The sequence below is a fragment of the Bison bison genome, unplaced genomic scaffold (genome assembly GCF_000754665.1).
Source record: "Bison bison bison isolate TAMUID 2011002044 unplaced genomic scaffold, Bison_UMD1.0 scf7180017864093, whole genome shotgun sequence".
Classification (NCBI taxonomy): domain Eukaryota; kingdom Metazoa; phylum Chordata; class Mammalia; order Artiodactyla; family Bovidae; genus Bison; species Bison bison.
This window is the reverse complement of record NW_011494665.1, coordinates 2,990,615-3,012,351: the sequence shown is the minus strand read 5'-3', so window position 1 is coordinate 3,012,351 and position 21,737 is coordinate 2,990,615. Positions and strand designations below refer to the sequence as shown.

The 21,737-nt window shown below is 39.6% G+C and overlaps 1 protein-coding gene across 1 annotated transcript in view; it reads right to left on the bottom strand.

Annotated features, from left to right (window-relative positions):
* Nucleotides 1–5,411, bottom strand: part of GATAD2B (GATA zinc finger domain containing 2B) — a 55,798-nt gene extending 50,387 nt beyond the window's left edge. Inside the window, exon 1 of the mRNA XM_010838394.1 lies at nucleotides 3,280–5,411. The gene's annotated coding sequence lies outside the window, so the exon portion shown is untranslated. The remainder of the gene's footprint in view (nucleotides 1–3,279) is intronic.
* Between the last annotated feature and the right edge of the window lie 16,326 nt (nucleotides 5,412–21,737).

Genomic DNA, 21,737 nt, shown 5'->3' with positions numbered 1-21,737 from the left:
GTCTAGTCAAGGCTATGGTTTTTCCTGTGGTCATGTATGGATGTGAGAGTTGGACTGTGAAGAAGGCTGAGCGCCGAAGAATTGATGCTTTTGAACTGTGGTGTTGGAGAAGACTCTTGAGAGTCCCTTGGACTGAAAGGAGATCCAACCAGTCCATTCTGAAGGAGATCAACCCTGGGATTTCTTTGGAAGAATGATTGCTAAAGCTGAAACTCCAGTACTTTGGCCACCTCATGCGAAGAGCTGACTCATTGGAAAAGACTCTGATGCTGGGAGAGATTGGGGGCAGGAGGAGAAGGGGACGGCAGAGGATGAGATGGCTGGATGGCATCACTGACTCGATGGACGTGAGTCTGGGCGAACTCTGGGAGTTGGTGATGGACAGGGAGGCCTGGCCTGCTGCGATTCATGGGGTCACAAAGAGTCAGACACGACTGAGCAACTGAACTGAACACTGATTATATAACTATCTAACCATAACATTATCCCTACTAATCTGCTTCCCAGTACAAAAGAGAAAAGTTACAAGTTAAAGACTGCAAAAAGATATTCTATGAAACCTATCAGTCTAATAAGCAAGCATCACATAGAATTAAAACAATATCATATTTACACACCTGTAAAATGGCTGGTTCCCATGGAGGGGATTACAAAGTAATAGTGTAAGAGGATAATATTAACTCAAAAACGCTATTATTACCTCTAAGAACTAGGGAATCTCACAACTCTGAATGAATCTTTCTCAAGCCTCTATGTTTGAGCTAGGCTGGTCTCTGTTGCTATTTTGTCTTCTAGTATTCAACTAACAGTGGGGGTGGGGGGGAATCTCTCTTAATTCAAAAGAGACATTTGGAAGAGTAGACCTCAGCTACTTGTGGTGGGGAAATAACTGAGGGCAGACTAGGGAATAAGCAGGCTAGCCACTCTGCTAAGTCCCAACCAGCAACCCTCAAAGTACAAATTCATATGCACCTCCTAACACTTGCACCAAAACTTACGTATCAAAGAGAAAAATATACACAGTATACTAAAATATTGTTGCTTGTGAAAACTTGGCAAGAACACAAATTCATGAGCTATAATACAAAGAATCAAAAGACTCCAAACTGTCTGGTGGTCAGAGGTTAAGAATCCACCTGCCAAAGCAGGGGACATGGATTCGCTCCCTGGTCCAGGAAGATTCCGCATGCTATAGTGCAACTAAACCCGCAGGCTGTGACTACTGAAGCCCGCACACTCTAGAGCCTGAGCTCCAGAAGAGAAGTCAGTGAGATGAGAAGCCCACAAACTGCAACTAGAAAGCAGCCCCTGCTTGCTGCAACTAGAGAAAGCCCATGCGCAGCAACAATGACGCAGCACAGCCAAAAATAAATAAAATTTTAAAAAGAATCAAAAAGACTGAATTAAGCAGTTTCCTCTAGACTGCAACAAGACAAACCTTATTATAGGATGTCGTGTCCAACTCTTTGCGACCCTAAGGACTATAGCCCCCAAGGCTCATCTGTGCATGGGAGTCCCCAGCTAAGAATACTGGATACTGGACGGGGGTCGACACGCCCTCCTTCAGAAGACCTTCCCCACTCAGGGACTGAATCCACATCTCCTGCATGGCAGGAGGATTCTTTATCCACTGACCCACCTGAGGAGCCCCTATTACAGGATAAACTAGTTCAAAAGTTCTCTCACTCCAAACTCTCCTTATCTACTTACTGTACATCAGCACTATCATTCCAAATAGTCAGGCAGGAGCAAAAATAAACTTACATAAAATGACTGGCTGGACCAGGTCTTGACTGCAGCATGTGGGATCTAGTTCCCTGACCAGTGACAGAACCAAGGCCCCCTGCGTTGCTAGTGTGAAGCCTTAGCCACTGAACCACCAGGGAAGTCCCAGTATGACATTCTTTTATTCACTAATATACTTTATTTCACATTTCCATTTAACACAAGAGCTGTTCATATATATGTAACACATCTAAGAAGCACATAAAGAGAAACTAAGAAAAAAGGAACAGTGGTAAGTTGAAATATAATTTCTAAATGAGCTCTTAATGACCAATGAAAGATACAATCATGCCAACTGAATTCCAAAACTGTAACACTTGCAATATCTGGAAGCTTAGATCTTTCCTTTTTTCTCCCTTTCAAGAACTATTTGACCTTCTCTTTGAACAATCCTAACTGCAGCAGATGGCAGGGGGAGACTACTGCATTTTTATAATGTACTAAATAAAACAACAACAAGAAATAAAGAAAATATGGGGGGCGGATTCAAAGGAAAAGCTAATATATAATTTGCTCTGCGACCCGGCCTTTTGCTTCTCCTTAAGAGCACCTCCCCTCCACCCCATACTCTTGGCAATCCTGAATGATTTGAAACAGTTTCGAAAAAAGTATCTAACAAATTACAGCTGTTAATTCAGGAGGCACTTCTCCTCCAGTCACCCCTCTTCCTCACACACACATACCTCTGCACTGGGACAAGAAGAAGAGTCAGAACAAACTGCTTCAAGTCCCAAGAGCTACACCTCACTAGGAACATGGTCACTACCACCTGGACAGAGAAGCTCTCATTGTGCCACAACAAAAGTATCTTTTAAAAAAAATAAGGATGGCTAGGAAAAAAGTGTGTATTTATATCAAAAGGGTATTTTTCTTGCTCTAAGCCTTCCCCTTTTCCTGGTCCATTAGCCCAAATAAGCAGAGATGACGCAGACTTCCTTATATAATAGTCCGTGATTTCCTAGACTGCAGGCCTTTCCCTTTGTGTTCTGTATACACTTACACACGCGAGCGCGCGCACATTCTCATTGCTTCGCAGCCCCTGGCATGATGCCAGCACTCAGTCAGCTGGTCGACTCCATTCACAGAGCAGGGTTGGAGCTGACATGGAAGGGGGGGGGTGGGTAGTGAGGGTAAGGGGGAGCTAGAACCATCACTGCTATAGACAAAAGAAATTTTAAAAAAGAAAAAGAAGACCTTAACATAACATTCCTCTCACAGCTTCAGCTCAAAGAAAACTAGAATCCAGAAACCATTACAAAAAGCAAAAAGATGAAGCAGAGGGGTTGAGAATCCAAATCAAAAGGGGCTTTGTATGAGAACAATTATTCCGCAACAAATTTTTTAAAAGCAATGGTATTTATTACTTCAATTCCATCAGAAACCTCAGCATATCTAACCTTCTACATATAGTGAGGAAAAGGTTGTGAAGAATTCAGTTTCTGCTTTTAGAAAAAGAAAGAAGGGGGCTGGGGCAAGACAGTTAAATGTACTTACAGGTATACATTTTTCTGCTCCCTCCTCTAGCTGCCAGGAAAGCTGGAGACAAGAAAGGGGGGGAAACAGAAAAAGGAGGGAAAAAAGGAATAAGAGATGGGTTTAGGTTTTTGTTTTGTTTTGGGGGGAGGGGGGAGAGGTTCCCTTTCTCTCTTCTATCGTAAGAGAAGCTCTTTCTATAGCACAGGGGCGGCCCCATACGTGCCAGCCCCCTTGAGAGACCTGCACAAACCCGGTTTCCAAGCGGGCACTGCCCTGCCAATCACATGGCGTACTGTTATATTAAACAAAAGAAACAGGGGGATGCTTACTTTTACCCATGATGCCTAGCGGGGGCAGGAGCGGGGGGGAGAAAAACCAGTTGTAGCCGGTTTGTAACCTCAGGACATGGATTATCTCTTAATTTTTAAAAGTCATTTGTGGTACAAAAGTCAGTCAGTCTCCCCACCCTAACTATCACCCCCATTATTCTGGCCTAGTGCCAAACTCTGCCTTCATTCATGAGAGCTAGTTTCCTCTCAAATCATGATGCTTTAACTGTTTAGTTTCCAAAGCCAACATCCAAGACAGGAAATCAAAGCATCAACACCAAAACATATTCCAAATTACAAAAACAAAGAAATATTGCCAATGAAGCTCCTTTTCTTTATCCCTTATTGCTAGTGCTAGGAAAAAGACACTGATAAGACTGTAGATGTACTCACTGAAGATTTTTTTCCTGAAGTTGTCTCACAGGTATTTACCCCTATCAACTACCACCACTCAGAACAGTTGAATTCACATTTAACAAAAATCATATAGCAAGGTTTCACACTGAAGGAGTCATAACAGTATATACAAACTCTATAAAAAATGGCTAAGTCCTTATATTGTATATTTTACAACAGTTTCTCCTAATGAACATTTCTTTTCCTGTTTTCGAACAAATCTCCCCAATCACTTTATAAGGAGTTTTTATTTCCCAAAAGTACTGATTAGGGGTCAGAAAGTGGCAGGGAAGAAACCCAAGCAAACCAAGGAAGAGCTAAAGCAGTGATAATTGTTTTGGAGATCTATTGGCTGAAGGACATTTACTTTCAGATCTTTGTTTCAGGAAATAAATTCTTTATAAACAGTTAACAACGAATACTGGGAGCAGGGGAGAGATTTTCTTACTTTTCAACTGATATCAATTTATCACCCAAGTACCTGCCTCATTTGGGTCTCTGAAAGTCAAATCATAACTGTGGTTAGTCCACCAAAATCTCTCACAAAACCTTTGCTTTGTCCAAATATTAAAGCTTCTAGAGTCTAGAGAATATAGAGAAAAATAATCAACACTCTACCCAAAGATATTAATTTGTAAATAAAAGTCCTGAACAACCTAATATTACCTTCAATTTTCAGAAAAGGAATACTGACTGAACTAAACCTGAAGTAGGTAATATTGACCACTGGTATAAGGCATTCAATAATCCACAAACTATAAAGGAAAACCCTACATCTAAATCAAGCTAAGCTTCGAGTGGCTGACGCTGTACCATCTCAGTCACAGTAAGTTGTACTTAATAGGAGTCCATCAGAGGTCTCCAGGTCTAGAACACTATCATTTTAGGAGATAAAGGAAAATATGATGTCTGTGATAAATAGGGCAACGAATATAATCAATTTTCCTCTTACTCAACACATTTCCACCAGAGACCAACTATGAACTGCAAACTGAAGTTCACTAGCTCCATGTTTAATCAGGGTAGGAAAGACTGTCTATCTTTTAACAATCACTCAGAAAGCGTGCCCATTTAAGCCCACACATTTGATTGCATTTAAACACTGGTCAATTTTTATCAGTCTTTAAGATAATATAAAAGGCTTACGATACAGTTAAGCTGTCAGGAGTGATTACCACTGCTGCTGTGCTGTGTCGAGTCCTGTTTGGCTAGCTGTTTGTGACTCCATTAGCAAAGAATTAACTTTCCAACATTATACAGGCTAAGACAGTATACTATGCTTACTACAATGCCTGTCTTTATATTAAACTGATTAGTAGTCCAGAGATACCAGAGATGCTCAAACCAACAGGTATTTTTCTTCAAGATCCTCAAAAGTTAAGAATTACATGGTTAAAAAAAAAAAAAAAAAAAAACTACATGGTAGCAACTTCCCTGGTGGTCCAGTGGCTAACACTCAGTTCAGTCGCTCAGTCATGTCCGACTCTTTGTGACCCCATGGACTGCAGCACGCCAGGCTTCCCTGTCCTTCACCAACTCCTGGAGCTTACTCAAACTCATGTCCATCAAGTCGGTGATGCCATCCAACCATCTCATCCTCTGTCTTCCCCTTCTCCTCCCGCCTTCAATCTTTCTCCATGAACCCCATGAACAGTATGAAAAGGCTAACACTCTGTGTTCCCAATTCGGGGTTGGGGGAGGCGGGGGTGGGGGGGAGTGGAGGTGGTGGTGCGAGTTCGATCCCTGGTCAGGGAACTTGGTCTCACATGCCACAATTAAAAGCTTGCATGCCACAACTAAAGATCCTTCATGCTGCAACGAAGACTGAAGACTCCGCATCCCACAACTAAGATTTAAAACTGGACGTACCCAAATTAAAAAAAAACAAACAAAAAAAACTATACGGTAGCTAGTGACCCTGCTCTTTTCAACTAAATCATCATCATCCAAAACCAAAAGTATTTCATTGTATGAGCTGAAAATTGTAAACTTAGCAATACTCCTTGGCAAATGTTATTCAAGTTGTGATGCTCTGAAGAATATAAAATTCTTTAAAGAAAAGAAAAGATTTAACATTCACTGAGCATTTAATACACTGAATATTTAGATAATCCACACAATAACCCAGTAGAGTGAGATCCTTTTCCCGTTTTATAGATATGGAAACTAATTTGGTAAAATTAATAAATTTGAATGAAGTCACTCATCCAGCTAACTCATTCAGTAGATGCTGGCTCCAATGCCCACACTTGATCCACTACAGCATGATGACTTGGCTATTTCTTGGCCAAAACTCAAGAGCCCAGTTCACTGCGCTTGCTGTGCCATCCATTCCCTGGACTAAAGGAAGTATCAATCAAATACAACTGAAGTAACAAATACAAACTCTTTTACAAGCACTTATAATTTCTACTCCTAGAAGATTTCATGCAAGACTTCTCGAGAAAGGCTAATAAGCATATACAATCTAGATATGTGAAAGAGATCTGATAGATAAATGTCTGGGAGGGTCAAATCATAAAGGGTAATCATTATGAGGAAAGAGGTGATTATCTTTCTGGACTCAGGAAACAGAATTCAAATAAATAATAACTAAAAGTCTTCTTGAAGGTACTCCTAAAAGACAAAAATGAACTTCATAGAACCAATATCAGAATTGGTTCGCAGCAATATCAGAAACGAATTCACAAAAACCACACAGTTACCCCATCTTTGCACTTCACAAATTTTATAAGTAGTTTGCTAAAGTTTTTGTGCCAGTTTTTAATATATGTCTTTGAGCTCAGAGAACAAGTGCATTAAAGTAGGAACCACTACTAAAGTTAAAAAATAAAATTTAAAAAACTTAAAAATCTTAACCTATATCTAAGATTATTTTATATAAAATTCACAAGTTATTTATTGGTATCAAAAACAAAAAGCCTAGCTAAAGTATCCAGCGGTTAGTCCTCTCCTGCAAACTCTGTATAGTTCCATTTCCAGTGAGTCTATTCTATTTGGAAAAATCAGCTCATGACATTTCAAAATCACCATTACAACAACAAACAGATCAAAGAACAGCAGAACCCTATGCATATGATCAATAAGCTCCCATTTTTTAAATTAAGTGTAGAAAAGTTCAACTAATCAAAAGTTAGTTCTGAGGAGATGGGAGTTCTCTACATATTTAGAAATAATACAGCATGCAATCAACAGTACTGCAAAGAAAATGATTTTGCTATCCCAAGCTTGATGCACAAATTGGGAATTAATTCCAAAATAATGTATTGAGTCTCTAAAAACAGATGATTTGCGCTCAGTAGGTAAAACAGAATAACGCCTATTTGAACAGGGGGAAAAAATCAGTCTTCAATATTTGAGAGTTATAAATTAGTGACTGATTGATACTGAAGTATCTACCACTAATTGGGAGAATGTATTTATTAAAAACTGGGTGAAAGTCAAATAAAAACTAAGTACACTGCCTTATAAAGTAGAATATGGACTGGGTCTGATACAGGAACAGAGGAAATAAGAACAAGGCTTCCTGTTCTGAGATAGTATTTAAATTAAGGAGTATTGTCTCCCCCCCTCCCCCCGCCCCCCACAAAGTAATATTCCTTAATGTGTTCACTCCTGGACTTATAGGAAATAAAATTATTGTAGAGGGAATTCCCTGGTGGGTTAGGCCTTGGCACTTTGACTGCCAGGGCCTGAATTTAATTCCTGGTCAGGGAACTAAGATCCCACAAGCCATGGTGCAGCCCCCAAAAAAAGTTTGAGGGACTTTTTTTTAAAGACGAAAGGCCAAAAGCCTTCTATTGTTCAAGCATTAAAAATAATTTTTAAATTACTGCTATACCCTACTCTCAATGACTTAATCACCATATGCATGCTTATCACTCAGTTGTGTCTGACTTTTTACGACCCCATGGACTGTAGCCCACCAGGCTCCTCTGTCCATAGAATTTTTCAGGCAAGAATACTGGAGTGAGTTGCCATTTCCTCCTTCAGGGTATCTTCCCAACCCAGGAATCGAACTGGTATCTCCAATGCAGGCAAATTCTTTACCACTGAGCCACTGGGGAAGCCCTTTTAAATCACCATATAAAAGAAGTAAATTATATTAACCATTTTACCTCTCATGAGACATAAAATGTTCCTAAGCCAGTCTTTTCTACGAGGGTGGTTTACCTTCCCAAGGACACTAGGGACTTTCACTATCCAGAGGAAAAAGAAACAGGAAAATCACCTAGAGCATTAAGTATTTAATACTTATAAAAGAATGTTTTGGAACCTTCTCTTTCAAAAGACAAAGCAAAAGACAAAGCAGGGATCCACAAAGTAACTACAGTCTCGAATCCCTAACTTATTCTAATCCTTCTATCAGCAGCTTGCTAGTGATTCCTAGTGACCATGCCTAAGAACATCTCATTTCTTAATACTTGACTGCTATTTTCATTCTCTCCTATTTGTTCCTTCCCTGTATCTTTGTTGGGGCACCAAGTTCTTTTCAGACAAATCACTAATGTTCATACATATAAAAATTCAACTCAAGGGACTTCCCTGGTAGTCTAATGGTTAAAATTCCACTGCAGGGGGCATGGGTTTGGTCCCTGGTCAGGGAAATAAGATTCAGCATGTGGTGTGGCATGGCCAAAATAAAAAACAAACCAAAATTCAACCCAAACATCCTAATGTGCTAACACCTGTCATCAGCTAAGTGTCGCTGCAGAAAGAGAGGAAAGTCGCCTTTTAGTAGTCAAATCAACATTTTGTCATAGATTTTCTAAGCACTTGGATTCTTTTTCATCTGGCTTTTTTCTGTTACTAGATATCCACTAGTGTCTCTAGCTTTCAATGGGTAAAGCTCCTAGTCTATGAACACCTTTGCTTAGAGTTTCAGATATTTTACTCTACATTAAGCTTCTCATATTCCACTTCTGTTGCAAAGACTGCTCTTAACTTTATCACTAAGTCACAAACAATGCCCATTATGTGTATGTAGGGCTTCCCTGGTGGCTCAGACAGGCCTGCAATGTGGGAGACCTGGGTTCGATCCCTGGGTTGGGAAGATCCCCTGAAGGGAGGAGCTACCCTACCCACTCCAGTATTCTGGCCTGGAGAATTCCATGGACTGTATAGTCCATGGGGTCACAAACAATCAGACACACTGAGTGACTTTCACTCACTCACTCACATATGTATATGTACATATACACAACACACACACCAAGCTACATTCTACATGCTCATGTTCTACTCAATCTCTGACTTTAGAGTCTCCAACCAGGAACAATCTAAGGTAAAATAAATTATTGTAGCTACACAATGACTTCCATAAACTTTCAAAATCTATCCTACACTTCAATAATTACCACACTGAATTCCTATGCTCAACAGACTATACTAGAAAACTAGATCTAACTATCCATTTAATTATCAGAGATGGAGAAATCACTTTGGAATCTAGCCTACTGTCCTGGTTGGGCGAGTTCAGAATTCACTTCAATCTGTGACAATCTTGGTACACTTATGAGGCACCAAGATACTACAATTTCAGGATAACCATCTTGTATTACACTAACCAGAAAAATGGAAGCCAATATAAAAGGAAAGATCTTGAAAGAAAAAAGTGGTAAATGGTAAATGTGTGACTGTCGAATTTAAAATAAACTTTCCTTTTATTAAATTTTATGTTATATGTGTTATGTGTGTTAGTTGCTCGGTCGTGTCTGACTCTTTGTGACCCCACAGACTGTCGCCCGCCAGACTTCTCTGTCCATGCAATTCTCCAGGCAAGAATCCAGGAGTGGATTGCCATTCCCTTCTCCAGAGGAACTTCCCAACCCAGGGATTGAACTCTGGTCTCCTGTATCACAGGCAGATTCTTTACCATTTGAGCTTCAGAGAAGTCTGTTTTATTAAATTTTAAGTATCTTCAAAATATGTTCTCTGTATTTTCAACATTAAAATTAACCACCTCAGTATTACTGGCACTTGGGGCCAGATAATTCTTCATTGTAGGACTCTGTCCTGTGCACTGCAAGATGCTTACTCTGGCCTCTACATCGCAGATGCCAGTAGCATCAACACCCCCGGTTTTGAGAACCAAAAATGTTCCCATACAGAGCCCAAATGTCCTGTAGAGGGCAAAATCCTTCCCAGTTAAGAACCACTACATTAGAGCGAACGCCATCCATATGATTTTACCCTCAAGGAGGTCTGTGGCTATTATTACCAACAATCTTAACCTTGCAATTTAACATAAATACTGACAAAGGAAATAAGAAAAGTTAAGAATTCTATCAAATACCTTTAGGAGAAGGGAAGGATAACTAGGAGGAAGCATGAAAAAGGCTGCTGGGTAGAGGTAATCTTCTATATCTCTTATTTAGGTGGTTACCTTATAAAACATGTTCTGTATGTATACTGTATCTCAGGTTAAAAAACAAAACAAACAAACAAAAAACACAACAAAGTTTACCAAAAACACGACAAAATAAAACCGATAGGCAAGGAGCGTGACAGCATTTCCTTGCTTCAATGCTACTAGAAATCAAGTACAAAGGGTATAGAACCAAGACATCTGAGGTGCAGGGAAAGGAGTCCCTAAATACTTGATGATGTAATGACTTATTCTTGATTTTAAGATACATGCTGCTGCTGCTGCGTCACTTCAGTCGTGTCCAACTCTGTGCAACCCCAAAGACAGCAGCCCACCAGGCTCCCCTGTCCCTGGGACTCTCCAGGCAAGAACACAGTATTCAAATCATTCCTTTGGCCACACAGCTCCAATTACTCATTCTTTTTTTTTTTTAAACCTATAAAGCTTTCTAAGATTGATAATCACATCTGGCATTAGGGTCATATATATCTTTCACTGAGACTTTCATACCTTTGACGCAGTTAAGAATGGCTCTTCAAAAACTCCTCTAACAAGAAAAATCTCTACGTAGCACTAAAGACATCTGCATGAGATTAGGTATGAAACAGAATGGCTCCTAATAGCAAGACAATTGCCTATCCCCAAGCAAAAACCCCACTCAAACAAGAACTGGATTCTCTACTCCAACAAGTAGGGCAAATAAAGGGGATAATCTGAAACAAAAAGGAAAGTAGGTGGGATCATAAAAACTAAACAGCTTCTAAGCCTGAGAGTGGATGAGAAAATTTTCAGATCAAGAAAGCAATTCCTAGTACTGACTAAAATATTAACTACAGTTTAAAAGATCTTTCTATATTCTATTTGTACATCCATAAATTTGAGAAAAAAATGTCATCAGACTAGATATTTAATGCTTCATTGCTTTTCATAATCCAAGACAACTGTATTAAGATCCCTGTTTGAAGGGTTTCTTAGAAAAGAAAAATTCATTAACCAAATATTTCCAGTTAATTAAAAAATACCGTAGCTATGACTTTGAAAACTAAAACAATATATATAGCTTAAAACACTTTTTAAAAGGAAGAAGAGATGAAGAGCACTCAGATCATCTGATTTTGCCCTTTCTGTTTCTTCTAATACGATGAGAGCAGAATAGTACTACATAATGCCAGGAGAATGCGATGAAACAGTTTCCTCAAATATGATTACTTGATTTTCAGTGCTAAATGTCTCAGACTATCCAATTGGGTACAAGGGAAAGATTAGTGTTTCCCAGGGAAATACTGTGAACTACGTAAGTGATTGTGGTGGTGGTTTAGTTGCTCAGTTGTGTTCTGACTCTTTGCAACCCTGTGGACTGTAGCTCGCCAGGCTCCTCTGTCCATGGGATTTCCCAGGCAAGAAAATGGGAGTGGGTTGTCATTTCTTCCTCCAGGGGATCTTCCTGACACAGGGATCAAACTCACATCTCCTGCTTGGCAGGCAGACTCTTTACCATTGAGCCACTAGGGAAACCCCAAATAAGTCATTCAGTTCAGTTCAGTCGCTCAGTCGTGTCCGACTCTTTGTGACCCCATGAATCGCAGCAGGCCAGGCCTCCCTGTCCATCACCAACTCCCGGAGTTCACCCAGACTCACGTCCATCGAGTTGGTGATGCCATCCAGCCATCTCATCCTCTGTCGTCCCCTTCTCCTCCTGCCCCCAATCCCTCCCAGCATCAGAGTCTTTTCCAATGAGTCAGCTCTTCTCATGAGGTGGCCAAAGTACTGGAGTTTCAGCTTCAGCATCATTGCCTCCAAAGAAATCCCAGGGCTGATCTCCTTCAGAATGGACTGGTTGGATCTCCTTGCAGTCCAAGGGACTCTCAAGAGTCTTCTCCAAACACCACAGTTCAAAAGCATCAATTCTTTGGCGCTCAGCTTTCTTCACAGTCCAACTCTCACATCTATACATGACCACTGGAAAAACCATAGCCTTGACTAGATGGACCTTTGTTGGCAAAGTAATGTCTCTGCTTTTGAATATGCTATCTAGGTTGGTCATAACTTTCCTTCCAAGGAGTAAGCGTCTTTTAATTTCATGGCTGCAGTCACCATCTGCAGTGATTTTGGAGCCCCCAAAAATAAAGTCTGACACTGTTTCCACTGTTTCCCCATCTATTTCCCATGAAGCGATGGGACCAGATGCCATGATCTTCGTTTTCTGAATGTTGAGCTTTCAGCCAACTTTTTCACTCTCCACTTTCACTTTCATCAAGAGGCTTTTGAGTTCCTCTTCACTTACTTTGCTCCAAATAATCAAAATTGTATCATGTTGCTCTGAAGTGAAGGCATCTGCACAGGAAAAGTTTGTTCTATAGGCACCCAGTACTATGTCTTTAAGAAACACCAACTATGTTGTAATGGATTCAAATCACCACTTCTGCTGTGTACGTTAGGGGTCCCCAAACTAAATACTTGGCCAAAGTTTAATACACCTAAAAGTAAAAAGGATTACCAAAAAAGATGCCCCTACTTTAGTAACTTTCTATGTCCGCATACTCAAAGACCACATTCCTTTAAAATGCTGCTGCTTGAGACTTCCCTGGTGGTACAATAGATAAGAATCTACCTCCCTGGTCCAGGAAGACTCCAAATGCCTTGAGGAGCAACTAAAGCCCATGCACCACAACTACTGAGCCCGCATGCCATGACTACTGAATCCTGTCTGCCTAGAGTTTGTGCTCCGCAACAAGAGAAGCCACCACAATGAGAAGCCTGTGTACCTCAATGAAGAGTAGCCCCCACTCACAGAGAAAGCCCACCTACAGCAAGGAAGACCCAGAACAACCAAAAAATAAATAATTTTTAAAAAAGAATCAGATGCACTCAAACTTAAAAAAAAAAAAAAGGCTGCTGCTCTGCTGAAACTACCAAAACACCAATCCCAAATCACAGAGCTATTAGTATTTTCTGTCAAATATGGAGAAGGAAATGGCAACTCATTCCAGTATTCTTGCCTGGGAAATCCCATGGACAGAGGAGCCTGGTGGGCTGCAGTCCATGTGGTCACGACAGAGTCAGGCAAAGACTCTGAGGACTTTGTTGTCCTCAACAACAACAAAGGGTTCCCTCCACCAACACCCTGGGCATCTATATTAGATTTAGACTTACTCAACAAGATGAAATTCTATTGGGCAACCACTTTTAAACTTCCATGAAAATCAGTATCTCTCTGACTTTTGATTAAAATGTTCTTTTAAAAAACACAATCTGGGAAAAACTACGTCCAACTTATTACAAGTATTCACCAAATAGCTTCTCATCTGCTCAGTTATATCACCATTATTCTAGGACCAGAATTCATTTATACTACAGATTGGCCTTTTTCTGTAGAGGCTCAGATAAATATTTTAAGCTTTCAGAGTCTTATCTTTGTTGTGACAATTACCTTTGATATTATAGCAGTGTGAAAGCAGCCACTGACAACATGTAAAGAATGAGTGTGGTTATCTCCAATTAAATTATTTATAAATGCTAAATCAGAATTTTGTGTAATTTTCACACGAAATTGAAATATCATGAAATATCCTTCTTTTGATTTTTTGTTTGACTGCACTGGTCTTCATTGCTGCTCTTCTTAGCTGCAGCAAACAGGGCTTGTCTTGTTGCAGGGCACAGGCTCTAGGACTCTAGGGCTTCGGCAGTTGTGGTGCGCAGGCTCAGCTGCCCCACGGCATGTAGAGTCTCCTGTGACCAGGGATTGAACACGTTGTCCCCTGCTTCGACAGGCGGATTCTTAACCACTGGACCACAAGGGAAGATCCTTCTTTTCATTTTTTCCAACCATTTAAAACTATAAGAAGCAATCATAATTCTTAGCTCATGGGCTGGACAAAACACAAGCAACAAGCAGAATCTGGCCTACTTGCCCTTTGTTTGCTGACTTCTGATCTGTAACCTCTCATTTGACTATTAAACATTTCAACTGTACCAAAAAGTGTAGAGAATAATATAACAACCATTTACTTATCAACTATTTTAAGAGATATAATACTACAAATAAAACTGAAGCTCTCTGAGTAACTGTTTCAATCCTATTTTTCTCTTCCTTTCCCCAAAGTAATCACCACAATGAGTTTCGGTTATCCCTGTCCTTTTTTTTTTTTTTTTTTAGTACTTTTGCTTTATGTGTTCAGCTATATCTATATAAAAAATATTGCATCATTTTTCAAGTTTAAGTTTTATGGTATTATATCATATACATATGTATATCACTTTGCAACTTAATTTTTTCTTTAAAAGTACTTCTGATATTATCCCGGTTAATACAGGTAACTGGCTTCCTCATCTTAGCTGGTGTGTGCCCATGCTCGGTCCCTCAGCCATGTCTGCTCCTTTGTGCCCCAAGGCCTGTGGCCCGTTGGGCTCCCCTGCCCACAGACTTCTCCAGGCGAGAACACGCAAGTGGGCTGCCAGTTCCTCCTCCAGGGCGACTTCCCAGCCCAGGGCTCGAATCCGCATCTCCTACACTGGCAGGCAGATTCTTTACCTCTGAGCTACCTGGGAAGCCATAACATGGGGGATCTACTTCCTGGACCAGGGATCAAACCTGGGCCCCTGGCTGGGAGTGAGGAGTCTTAGCCAGGGAACCACCAGGAAAGTCCTTGACATTTATCCAAGTTGACACATGTAACTAGTTTATTCATCTTAAATGGTACAAAGAATGCCAACTATGAGGTATCACAATATAGTTTTCTACTTCCTATTCACTCAACAAATTAATTACATATTATATGGCAGGCACTATTTTAGGTGCAAGAGCTACAATAGTGAATAAGGCAAAATTCTCCTCTCTACGGAGTTTACTCTGATGCACACTAACACTTTCTCTTTATTGATATTATCTCTTTCCAAGCGAAGTCTCAAAAGTGGCTCTAGCCTAATTTTATCCAAAATATGAAAGTGAAGAAAAAGTGATCAATTTTAGTAAATGGAAGAGAAATCCTCTCTCCTTCATAAAAATATTTCTTATAAAGCTGAGATGAAAGAAAATTTTTAAAATAAAATTTTCCCCAAATATAAAAACTGTTAAGCTTTCAACATTTTAATATTAGAGACCCATTCACGGTTGTCTTCATTTAGACTTCACTATAAACAGGTAGGAGAAGGCAATGGCACCCCACTCCAGTACTCTTGCCTGGAAAATCCCATGGACAGAGGAGCCTGATGGGCTGAAGTCCATGGGGTCTCGAAGGGTCGGACACGACTGAGCGACTTCACTTTCACTTTTCACTTTCATGCATTGGAGAAGGAAATGGCAAGCCACTCCAGTGTTCTTGCTTGGAGAATCCCAGGGACAGGGGAGCCTGGTGGGCTGCCATCTATGGGGCTGCACAGAGTCAGACACGACTGAAGCGACTTAGCAGCAGCAGCATAAACAGGTAGTACTGATGATAAGACATCTGGAGATCCTAATTTCTTTTCCTCTTCATTTCCAAAAACCAGAGTCAAGCAATAAGGAAGACAAAGATCAGCAGTGGATCTAAATCTTTGATCAGTCAACAGAAGGAAATATCACAGTAATCCAAAACTTAATAGAACAGATATTAATAGGCCCAGAAGACAATTACTCAGTCCTTGGAAATAAAATACAGATTTCCTAAGTAGAAATGAAGCAAGACATCACCATCACCAATAATTAATGGAAACAGTCTCCAATACTCTTTCCACTTCAAAGGAGATGGTAACTTTGAATACATCTGGAGAATCCCATGGACACAGGAGCCTGGCAGGCTACAGTCCATAGGGTCGAAAAGAGTCAGATAGGACTGAAGCGACTCAGCACACATGCCGTTGAATTAATCAGATTTCCTGTCACTCCCGTAAAGGATGTGTATGAACACTAAGTTTGTTTCATTTTACTCCTGCCCGTAGGCCCAGAATGTGGGGTCATGGTACCACCCAAGATAACACCCTACTCTGGGCAAGTGAAGGCCTACTTATAAGTTCTAAGTTCACTAAACAAAATTTAAATCTACTGAATAAAACAAATCACCTTAACTCTAAAAACAGAGAAATGGGAATGAGGAAGAAGACAAATAACTTAACAATGAGCAGGAAAACTAGTTAGAAAGGAAATCTGAGTAGTATAAAGCATTTGGTCTTATTCGTCTTAACATCCCCATTCCCTGAAAACAGCAATTTAGCAGAGTTTGGCTCTCTGCCTCTGCCCACTGGGAGTTTAATAGGGACTCCAGTAAGGAGTTTCCATGAAAGCAGTCAACTGGGAACTATACATGCTCATTCTTATTGAGGTTGTCCTGATCTTAAGAGACTGTGGTGACAAATCAACTTACCAAAGTTTTAAAAGGTTTAGATTAACAATTTTTTTTTTTTTAATTTTTTGGCTGTGCTGGGTCTTTGCTGTAGCATATGGGCTGCGGTGTGTGGGCTTCTCATTGCAGTGAAGCTTCTCTTGTTGCAGAGCACAGGCTTCAGTAGTTAAGGCATGTGGGCTTCGTAGCTGCAGCTTGAGGGTGCTAGAATACGGGCTCAGCAGTTGCCCTGCGGCATGTGGAATCTCAGTTTGAGGACCAGGGATCGAACCCGTGTCTTTTGCATTGGCAGGCAGATTCTTAACCACTGGACCCGAAGGGAAGTCCCATGTTTGACAACTGATTGGTTTGAAGGCCACTTTGAACAAGTAAAATTTTCTGTTTAACTGTGTACTACTCTTCCCAACAACTGGCTACAGTTAGATGGCCAATAATCAAATCCAGAGATAAATGCTTTTAAGAAAAGAAATGCTAACAAGATACAGAGACACTTGAAGACAGTACTCATCACTATCCAACCACATTGTTTCCCTCAAATTTAGATTTAAACTGAGTTGTTTTAGAAACTTTCACAACCTGCTGGTATGAATGTAAACAGGTACAAATTACAGGAGGATAATTTACTATCTGACAAATTTCTCAATGTGCATGCCCTTTGGTCCAATAATTGTATTTCTAGAAGTTTTACCTACAGATACACTAAAATGTATGTAAGATGTTTCACTGGAATCCTGATTATGACAATACACTCACACACTAGAAACATCTATTCCTCGGTGGGGATAGGCTGGGTACAAACTAAAGTATATCCATACAACGAGATACTGTACAATCACCAAAACAATGATAAACATGAATGTAACACACACATACACATAGTATGGTATAATGCTAAACAATCTGAGCCAAACAGTCAAAACTTCCTGATTCTGTATCCCAGCTCTTTTATTTATTAAGTCTGTGACCTTAGGGAAATCACTTAACCTCTTTGTGCCTCAGTTTTTTAATTGTAAAAATGGAGGTACTGTGAGGATTAAACAAGTTAATGTGAAGTGCTTAAAACAGTACTTGCACATAAAAAAGCCCAGTAATGTTAGTTATTATTAAAAAAACGTATCCAAGGGAATTCCCTGGTGGTCCAACGATTAGGACCTGGCATTTTCACTGCCATGAGCCTTAGTTCAATCCCTGACTTGGGAACTAAGATGTAGCAAGCCACAAGACGTGACCAAAAACAAGAGAGACACATCTAAGGTGATAGGGGCAAGCAATTACAACAGCTAAAACTAAAACAACGCAAGTTAGGACAGATACAGATAGATGGAATAAAGAGAGGTTTTTGAAGGAAGAATTTTCAGGATTTGGTAAGCTTAAATCACACTCTGAACCAAGTTGTAAAAGATGCTGATATGTTGTTTCCTAATATGTTTGGTCACTTAATTTATAAACACACTGTATCTAATATTGTAGTTCTTTTAATACATGTCTTCTCTTCTGGACTATGTATCTTCTTGAGGACTGAAGTTTTATAGTTAATCTTTACTTGCTATAGAACACTTATGTGTATGTCTTTTACATAGTAGACATACAATAAGTACCTAATACCTATGAATGTTCATATAAATATATGAATAGCCAGGCTTTTTCAGTTGCCCACAACCAGCAGATTTAAGTGGTTACAAAGTAAACAGAGCGCTGACACATGGGTAAAGAGATCCAAGTTTCCTTTTTTATCATTTTTTTCTAGACCAAACTAGTGGAGGATAGAGAAAAACCACCTGGGGTCTATATACTCTAGGAACTAGAAAAATAACCCTGTATCACTTATTGGAGACTTGGGTTTTCTGATAAAATTTGAGACTTAAGACTACAGATGAAAAAACAAAACAGACTTTATAAACTAGGTAATCAGTACCCCTAAATTAAGTTTAATAACATACCAGTACTCAAATTATGTTTATTCAATGCTGACTAAGAGAATAATAGCAATGAAAGTTATTAAAGAGCAAGACTTGTAGACAATAGGAAAGGTACACAGCCATAAACTTGAATATTCTTTCCCAACAAAGTTCTGATATCCATGAAAAGATTTTCACCCTCAAAATTTTCATTTAAAGAATAAGTAAATTCTCTATACATAGATTTGAAAAGAATCTCCTATATTATTAAATGAAAAAAAATGTAGAAAGCTATCTTTTGTGTAAAAAGAAAAACTAAAAAGAAATTCACATATGCTTGCATATACATAGAAAATTCTGAAATGACAGAAAAGGAATAACAATGATGATGTTTAAAACTAGGCAGGTGAGAAGTGATGAGAAACTTCTCACTGTGTGTTTTGATTTTTTTTTTTTAATTTGAGGACTTCCGTGGTGGTCCAGTGGTTAAGAATTCACTTGCCAGTTCATGGGACACAGTTCTATCCCCGGTCTGGAAAAATCCCACATGCTGAGGGGCAACTAAGCACATGTGCCACAACCACTGAGCCCACAGTCTAGAGCTGGTGAACTGCAACTACTGAAGCCCAGGCCAAGTGTCCCAGAGAACACGCTCTGCAAAAAGAAAAGCCACCGCTGGACTTCACTGGTAGCACAGTAGACAGAAATCTGCCTGCCAACGCAGGGGACACGGATTTGATCCGTGGTCCAGGAAGATTCCACAAGCCGCAGGCAACTAAAGGCATATACCACGACTACTGAAGCCTGTGTGCCCTAGAGGCTGTGCTCTGCCACAAGACAAACCACCACAATGAGAAGTCTGTTCACCTCAATAAAGAATAGCCCCCGCTCACCCCAACTAGAGAAAGCCCACATGCAGCAACAAAGATCCAGCGCAGCCAAAAATAAATAAAATAAAATAAATTCTAACTAAACTTTTAACAATAAACAAAATGCTCCAACCACAGCAAATAAATTCATTTATAAGAGCAAAAGTTATCCAGAGTAACCCTGCTTCTAATACTGTAAAGAAAAATAACGTGATCCAAGGAGCTGGGTGAAATTAAAATTTTCTATGACAAGGACCAGCTGCCGTATTATAGTAACAGAATCCCATTCAGTTTAGTTTTATATTGTTTGGCCCAATATAAAAAAAGGATATGAAAAGAAAAACACAACCTAAAACTCATATGTCATCTCAAGGGATCCCAAATAGTCAAAACAATCTTGAAAATGAAAAAGTCAGAGGACTTACACTTACTGACTTCAAAATTTATTACAAAGCCCCAGTTACTGAAACAGTGTGGTATGAGCATAAAGACAGACATAAAAAACCAATAGAACAGAATACAGGCTCCAAAATAAACCTTTGCATATATGATCAAATGATTATCAACAAGGATCAAGACCACTCAGTGGAGACAGGACTGTCTTTTCAACAAACGGTTCTGGAAAAACTGGATATCCACATGCCAAAGAATAAAACTGTACCCTTACCTTAGAGCATATACAAAAATTAACTCAAAATGGGTCAAAGACCTAAAAATAAGAACTAAAATTGAAAAACTCTTAGAAGGAAACACTGGAGGTAAGAGCTTCATGACAGAGTTGACAACAATTTCTTGAATATGACACCAAAAACAGCAAATAGTAAACTGGATCTCATCAAAATTTTGTGCACCAAAGGACATTATCAACTGAGTAAAAAATAACTCAAAAAATGGGAGAAAGTATTTGTAAATCATATATCTGATACAGGATTAATATCCAGTAAAAAGAACTCGTATCACTCAATGACAACAAAACAAATAACCCAATTTAAAAATGGGTACATTGCTGGTGGGAATGAATAGTCACAAAAGAAAACAAACAGTTGTTGCTATTGTTCAGCTGCTAAGTCGTATGCAAGACTCTGCAATCCCATGGACTGCAGCACACCAGGCTCCCCTATCCTCCACTGTCTCCTGGAGTTTGCTAAAATTCACGTCCACTGAGTCAGTGATGCTCTCTAACCATCTCACCCTCTGCTGCCCCCTTTACCTTTTGCCTTCAATCTTTCCCAGCATCAAGATCTTAAGGAATATTATTCAGCCTTAAAAAGGAATGAAATTCTGAGATGTTACAACATAGATGAACCCTGACGGTATTATGCTAAAATTAAATAAGCTAGACACAAAAGGACAAATATTTTATGAAGACCCTAGAGTACTCAAATTCATAGATAAAGAAAGTAGAATGGAAGTTGCCAGGTGCTAAGCTGAGGAATGATGGGCAGTTATTTTTTAATAGGTACAGAGTTACTAGCCGCCAGGCACAGAGAAGTGAAGTTAAGGTCTAACAACTAGTTAAGTGGCAAAGTAGAAATGTGAACCCCAAACTTTCTAACTGTAGAACTATACTTTTTAAAATGACCAAAAGTTATTCCAGTGTAACCATAGAAGGAGATTTCAACTAATTATGTAAAAATACCTGAAGATTAGCACCAATACTAGACTACTTTCTCATATCCAGATACCAGAATTACACTTATGCACAACACTGAGAATAGTTGACTTGGAAAGATTAACAAGAGAGAGAGCACAAAACCAGCAAAAACTAATGTGCAGTCTAGGCAATGTATAGATGTGGTAAGCAGCCCCCATAAAAAATTAAAATGATCACTCCCAGTAAAGCAACTATACTCCAGTAATACTGAAAGTGAAAAAATGATCACTTCCAAAGGCTTCTTCACAGCTAATTCTTAAAGCTACAAAATAAGTAAAAATCTCACTGTTCTCCTCTAATACCTCTTTGTACCATATAAGTGCCCCTTATACAGTCCTTTTCACACTCTTAACCCAACTGAATCTAGAAGACAGCACAGAAGTGACATAACTACAGATACTTTTGTTTTGCTTTTTTAAAAATATTTACTTACTGGGGACTTCCCTGATGGTTCAGTGGCTAAGACTCAAAGGTAAGGGGCCCGAGTTCGATCCGTGGTCAGGAAACTAGATTCCACATGCTGCAACTAAAGATCCCAAATGCTGTAACTAAGACTTGGTGCAGCCAAATTTATTTATTTGGCTCCAGCAGGTCTTAGCTGCGGCACACGGGATCATCAATCTTCGTGGCAACATGCAGATTCTTT